We start from the raw sequence: 7,561 nt of genomic DNA on the forward strand, positions 1-7,561 counted from the left end.
GAACCCGTGTCCCCTGCATCGGCAGGCGGACTCTCAACCACTGCACCACCAGGGAAGCCCCTGAGCTCTTGTTAATGGCATTCCATCTTCCTTATGAAGCTGTATATTCCTGATGAAAAGAAAAAACGGGTGATTTCATCCACTTATTTTTCATCTGACCACTTTACTGACCTTACATATTAGGTCAATTAGCTTTTTAGCTAACTCTTATTATTTGGAGGTGGTGGTCGTGAACATCTTTCCTGTGATTGTGTAAAATTGTGGTTCCCCTTTTTCTACAGCTATGACTCCCATTTCTGTTTGTTGCCTTACCACACTGAGTGTAATTTATGGAATAGTAAGAATGGGATTAAGTTTTAGAGTGGCTATTGGAAGGATAAATATGAGATCAGAGTATATGGTGCAGAGCGAGCAGTTAAGAAGCTCCTGCAGTAATTTAGGTGTGACGTCATTCTACCTTAGTCTAGGATAGTTGCTAGGGATGTGTAAGGAAGAATATACGGGCACGATATTTTAGACAAAGAATTGACTGGACTTAGTGATGTAGGTGAGCAATGAAATAAACACATCCTACCTGAAATCTAGTACTCTACCTGATGGTGACAATCTGTAACAGATGTTGGTATCGATTGAAAACATATGTCTGGTCATCTAAAAGGGGTAAGAGGAAGGGAATTAATCACAAGTCTCAGTTTATGACAGCATTAGCAGAGATAGATAGATAGAGAGAGAGAGGTTCTATTCTATCTTTATCCATCCATCCATCCATCCATTTGTCTATGGATCCATCCACCTATCAATCTATCTAATTTTATTTTATTTTATTTTATTTATTTATTTATTTTTTTGTGGTACGCGGGCCTCTCACTGTTGTGGCCTCTCCCGTTGCGGAGCACAGGCTCCGGACGCGCAGGCTCAGCGGCCATGGCTCACGGGCCCAGCCGCTGCGCGGCATGTGGAATCTTCCCGGATGGGGGCACGAACCCATGTCCCCTGCATCGGCAGGCGGACTCTCAACCACTGCGCCACCAGGGAAGCCCAATCTATCTAATTTAAAAAAATCAGATCTCTGTGGTTCAGTCTTCAGTCCCTGAACTATCCAGGCCCATTGCTTGTCTGCCTGCTCCAGAACCACCAGCATCCTTCCCCCTCATGTCTTCCACACATTCTATTCCCTATCCTTCATCCCATCTTAGTTTAAATGGCACTTGCTGCGGGAGCCCTGCCCTGATCGCCCCAGCCCTCAAGCCAATACCACCACACATCCTGCACTTTTGTTTCCAAAGTACTTGCCACGATTGCAATTCAATAGGTATTTGTGTGACTGTGAAGTCTGTTGCCCTCACTAGACCATAAGCTCTGTGAGGGCATGCACCAAGGCTGTATTTGTTCCTGCCAAATCCCTAGTGCCCAGCACAGTGCCTGGAATATAGTTCATAATCCATAATCCTCTTGCATGGATTTATGACTGTCAGAAACATATCTTAAATAATTTGCCCTTGTGTAGAGCTTTTCTAGTTTCTAGAGTGACATTTTGTCTGTTGTGCACCATCTGGTCTTCACACCAACCCTGTGAGACATGGGACATTTAGCTGTCACCTTACAGGTGGACTGTATTTTCACCTGCATCATCTCAGTCCATGCTCACTTATATCCTCATCATTTACACACCAGCAGAACTGGGCTCTGAACACAACATAATTTTTGTTTGTTTGTTTGGGGATTTTTTGGCCGTGCTGCACGGCTTGCGGGATCTTAGTTCCCCACCCAGGGATTGAACCTGGGCCCTCGGCAGTGAAAGCGCTGACTCCTAACCTCTGGGCCGCCAGGGAGGTCCCCCACAATATACTGTTGACACACACAGGTCCTTCTCTCTGCTGAGCACGTCCGCGCATTGTGGATGCCATCGTGCCCCACCCAGACCCCCTCTACCAGCTTGTGCTCTCCTCTCCCAGCGCTGGGAGCATCAGCTCCTTTCTAGAGAGTTGCCTTCCTCCTAACCTGAGAGAGAACCCCACACATCCAGTGACTGACTGACACGGGGGTACAGAAGGCTACCCCCTTCCTCAAAGGGGTGCAGTTATATGCCAGAGTTTCCTGGTGGGACCAGGCTGGAGCCAGTCTCCTGCAGCCTCACCATGCCTCACTCCCCTGCTCCCCTCACTCTTTCAGAAACCACTGCCATGGGACTGCCCATCTCAGGCTTTGCTTCTGGGGAGCCCAAATCAAGACACAACTGCCTTGGACTTCCCTGGTGGCAGTGGATAAGACTCCATACTCCCAATGCAGGGGGCCCGGGTTCGATCCCTGGTCAGAGAACTAGATCCCACATGCATGCTGCAACTAAGAGTTTGCATGCCACAACTAAGGAGCCCTGGAGCCACAACTAAGGAGCCCATGTGCTGCAACTTAGGAGCCCACCTGCCACAACTAAGACGCGGTGCAACCAAATATTAAAAAAAAAAAAAAGACACAGCTGCCTTGTCCACCTTACACACCTCTCTTCATCCTACAAAGCATTTCCACCAGAGACAACCTTCTTCTGCCTGGAGGTGGTAAAACAGGTGAGTGCAGGCAGCGTGGTCCTCAGAGAGGCTACACACAAGCACCGGGTGGTCCCAGCAGGCTAGCAGGTGTGGCGGGATCTCTACAGAGTAGGCATTTCTGGAAGCCACCCTGCCAGTGTCCAGGGATGAGGAAGCCGGGAAGGACCTTCCCTGTGTCACTGAGGTGCACGGTGAGTTGGCCCCCCTGGTGGGAGAGAAGCAATACCCGCTCCTCAGCCCCCCTTCCCTCACTCCTAATGCCTGAACATGGAGGAAGGGGAGTGGGTTATACACAGTAGCTTGCATTCGTGCAGCCCTGCTATCTCGAGCCCTACCACCACTGGACCCCTTGATGTCCAAGATTCCAAACAGAGAGACCCAGCGAGAAGCTGGAGCCTTCTCCAACCTGCCTGAGGCCTGCCTCCCTCCTGGGGGTGCTGTCAGTGGAGACCCCACGCCTCTCCCACAAGGACATGGTTTTACTCTGTGAACACTGCAGTTCCACTCCTCTGAAGCCCCCAATTCAGTTATTTTCCAGGTCTCTGTGTCTCTCCTAGATGACAAACTCCAGGAAGTCAGGCACCATGCCTTGCTTATCTTAGTAGCTCCTGTGGTAGCAAGAATATAAATGTTATTTTTGAGTTGAAAGCGTTCTTAGAGTTACATGGTATCGTTTCCTAGGACAGAGTCTTGTGATCAATCTCATTAAATGAGGAAATAAATATTTCCCTTTGATTAGGATATTCCAATAACTCAACCAAAAGTATATTACGGTAGGACTTCCCTGGTGGACCAGTGGTTAAGACTTCGCCTTCCACTGCAGGGGGTGTGGGGTCAATCCCTGATTGGGGAAGTTCTGCATGCCTCATGGTGTGGCCAAAAAAAAAAAAAAATGTATATTAAGGTAGATTTGCTAGTTAAGGCCAATTTTTATTTATATTTTAGGGCAGGGGGGCCTATAGGTGTCCTCAAACTCTTTAAATTATTTATTTATTTTCTAGATTATTATTATTATTTTTTTTGGATGTGGACCATTTTTAAAGTCTTTCTTGAATTTGTTACAGTATTGCTTTTGTTTCATGTTTTGATTTCTTGACCCTGAGGCATGTGGGAAGAGAGAGAGAGGGATTTCTCTCTTCCTCTTCTTACAAGGCCACAGTCCTATCAGATTAGGACCCCACTCTTATAACCTCATTTAACCTTAATTACCTTCCCAAAGGCCCTATCTCCAGATATGGTCACGTTGGAGGTTAAGGTTTCAATATATGAATTTAGGGGGACACGATTCAGTCCGTATTTACAGCCTTGCCCTGCAGCTTTGCAGTCCTCTCTCACTCTGTCTCTGGGTCTCAGTCATGTGGCTTGACTTGAAGTGTGAGGCAAGCGGAGGCTTGAAAAAGTACACGCACATTTGCACCTAATCTCTTACATAGCTGGGCTTGCTCACGCTACCTCGCCGTGAGAACATGCCTGGGCTGGCTTCCTGGGGTGATGGAGAGAAGTGGAGGGAAGCCTCAACCATCTTAGAACACGCCGACAGCCAGCTGATTCCCCAAAACGGGAGAGAGACCAGCCAAGTCAGCAGAACTGTCCAGAGACTCATAGACTGGAGAGACATAATCTACAGTTGTTATTTCAGGCCACTGCAAATGAGACCCAAAGGCTGAAACTATCCATACAATCTCCATTCAGTAAGAAGGGCTATCTGTTTGGCTCTGCTATACAGTGAAGCCAAAGGGGGAGGAACAGAGAGCCCATGGATAGAGTGATGAGTCTCTCCCATTCTATCCCTGGATTTGTATCTCACTGGTGTTTCTAACTGAGCTTAGAACTCTTCTTTCATCTGATCACTCCCCACTTAAAAACTTCCAGTGATTTCCCACTGTCAGCTGAATGCCACCCAGACACCACCACCTGTGGTCCAAGGCTCTCAGTAACCTGGCATAAACACACTTTTCCAATTTTAGTCCCCAGATGTATCCATTCAAGTTTGCTCTTCTTGTTCCCTGAAGGTACAAGTGCTTGCATGCCTGGTTTTTCTGTCACTTTCAGTAGGAAGTGTGCCTCTGTACCCATTTCAGGGTTTGATTTATGTTGCCCTCCCAGAAAAATTATACACATCTACCCTCCTGCCAGTAGGATAAGAGAAGGTTGCCTTCTTTGTATGCATTACGGCATTGGGTGTTATCATTCTTTGTAATCGTTGCCAGTTTAATAGGCATTCCTTTGGTTACTAATAAGGCTGAAAAGTTTTTCATGTATTTAAGGGTAATTTGTAATTCTTTTGTTTATTGAGTTTTTATGCTCTCGGCTAGTTTTTCTACTGTGCATTACAACTCATATTGATTTGTAAGAATTCTTTATTAAAGATATTGACTCTTTGTCATATATGTTGCAAAAACCTTCCTTAGCAGGTTGTGTTATTTTATTATTGCATATGATTTTTGATGTATAAGATTTTATATTTTTATGAAGTTTAATATGTTTCTTTTTTCCTTTGATAGTAGCCATCTTAAGGGTTTTTTTGTTGTTTGTTTAGAATGACTATTTCTCTTTTAAACTCTTTCTATCTTGTCTCCCAATTAGACTGAAGCTCTTTGAGAGAAGAGTCTCTTTCCAAAGTTGTGCTCCTTGACTCTACTCTCTGCCCTATTTCAGTGTAAGTGACAGTTAATTCATTTATTGTTGTGACAGGCAGCCTTCTAAGATGGTCCCCAATGATCCATGCCTCCTGATATTCACACCTAAGTGTAATTCCCTCCTTTTGAAAGCATGCTGGACCTAGTGACTTACTTCTAATCAAGGAAGTAAGGAAAAATGATTGGATGAGATTAAGCTATGAAAGACTGTCATTTCGGTCTTGTTTCCTCTCTCTCACTTGCTCTGATGATGTCTACTGCTCTTGAGAGGCTCACATGACAAAGAGCTGAGGGTAGCCTCTGGCCAACAACCAGTGAGGAATGGGATCCTGCCAAAAAACACAAGACTGAGCAGGAAATGGATCCTTCCCCAGTCTGAGCCTTGAGATGGCTGCAGCCCTGGCTGCATGACAGGAAACTTGGGCCACAGGATTCAGCTAAGTGATGCCCAATTCCTGACCCACTGTGAAATAACAAATGTTGTTTTAAGCCACTAGGTGTGGGGGTAATTTGTTACGCAGCAGTAGATAACTAATACCATTGTGGAAAAAAAAATGCTCTAGTCTTTGTGTACTTTTCTCTGACCTCTGTTGAACAAAACCTCATCTTATTTACTGTTTCAAAAAGTAAAGGAGAATCTCTATAGGGAACCACATCAATCTTGGAATTCACAGTCTTTATTTAACATATTTACAAGGAATTGATTTGCCCAGGATGCTGCTTTATTTCTCCACTGTGGGCAATAGGAAATGTGTTTTTATTTATTCTTCTTTCCCACAGTGTCTGAGGAGGATGGAGCTGCTGACTAGAGGAGCCCCCTGTGTTTTGCTGAGCACAGTGATAAGTTAGAGGCTGCAAGCCTGGGATGCAGGTGGAACACCACAGCCTGACTGCATCAGGGAAGAACAGTGCAGGAAATGTCAGGGCCTAGAGAGAGGAGTCACATGGGGTGTTGGGATGGAAAAGGACCCTCTGTGGTGCGTGATGGAGATGGGAATTTGGAGACATGAAGTCTGTCTAGTAGTGGTTTTTAAATAGTTCACTGTGGGGTGTGCAATAGAAACCCCTCATCTGGGATTCCTGTTACATTTTTAGTAAAGTTTACATTACTTCCTAAGCTTTCCTGAGAGTGAATTTTTAGAGGAACTAACAATGTTGAATTCTGTCTCCAAGTAGGGCCTGAATGAAGTTAGGCATAGTTGCTGAAAGATGAGGGAGTTGTTGACATTCAGGTCACACTAGGATTGTGCTGTCAGCCTGGAGAAGGGCACAGGTGCCCACGCCTCTCACCTCCTTCATCTCGGCTCCTAACTGGGCCTGGTGCCTGGTACCCGGTTGCCAGAGCTCATTCACAGGGGGACACGGGTTCGTGCCCCGGTCCGGGAAGATCCCACATGCCGCGGAGCGGCTGGGCCTGTGAACCATGGCCGCTGAGCCTGCGCGTCCGGAGCCTGTGCTCTGCAACGGGAGAGGCCACAACAGTGAGAGGTCCATGTACCGCAAAAAAAAAAAAAAAAAAAAAAAAAAAAAGATATCGACTCTTTGTCATATATGTTGCAAAAACCTTCCTTAGGTTTTTGCAACCTTCCTGCCCTACCTCTACCCCCAGGACACAAGAGTTTGGCTTTTCTCTCTCCTCTGCTCTCTCTCCTTAGACTCAGTCGTTCTCCATTGTATTTGTCCAGAGCCCTGGATTTTTTTCTGCAAGAATTAATACTAAAGATTTAATCTAGTAAAATGAATCTCAGTTGATGTGTCAGCTCCCCTGTGAGAGAACAGGCTTTCTCCTTCAGATCAGCTAATGTCATGTTAAAAGGAAGTGATAGTCTTTGCTTCTTCCCCACTGAGCTGGGTTATCTGGGCCTCTTGAGGTGCTAAATTTTAAAAGACACCCTGATTTTCCATTCCATGGCAATAGGCTATTTTTGCAAGTTTTAAAGGGATTTTTCGACACTTTAAAAAACATTTTCACCTGTTCATTTGGTTTTTAATCTTCACTAGGGCCAGATATTTTTTGGACTTATAGGAATGGAGCTGGGCCCAGACCATCAGAAATGATTAAACCCACACAGGAACCTGCAGACCCCAGGGTTTGAGTTAAATGACTATCCCAGTGACTGCCAAAGATGGGGAGCTGATGTGAAAATTGAAGCAATTACCTCGATCACTCAGGCAGAAGGATTTCTGAGGCTTCTTTTCCTTGAACAATCCAGGTAATTGCTTCAATTTACACTTCTCACTAGCAGTAGAGACTGGGATAGAAACCGTTCTCCAGGGGCTTCCCTGGTGGCGCAGTGGTTGAGAGTCCGCCTGCCGATGCAGGGGACATGGGTTCGTGCCCTGGTCTGGGGAGATCCCACATGCCGCGGAGCGGCT

Source organism: Physeter macrocephalus, chromosome 2, assembly GCF_002837175.3.
Source record: "Physeter macrocephalus isolate SW-GA chromosome 2, ASM283717v5, whole genome shotgun sequence".
Classification (NCBI taxonomy): Eukaryota; Metazoa; Chordata; class Mammalia; order Artiodactyla; family Physeteridae; genus Physeter; species Physeter macrocephalus.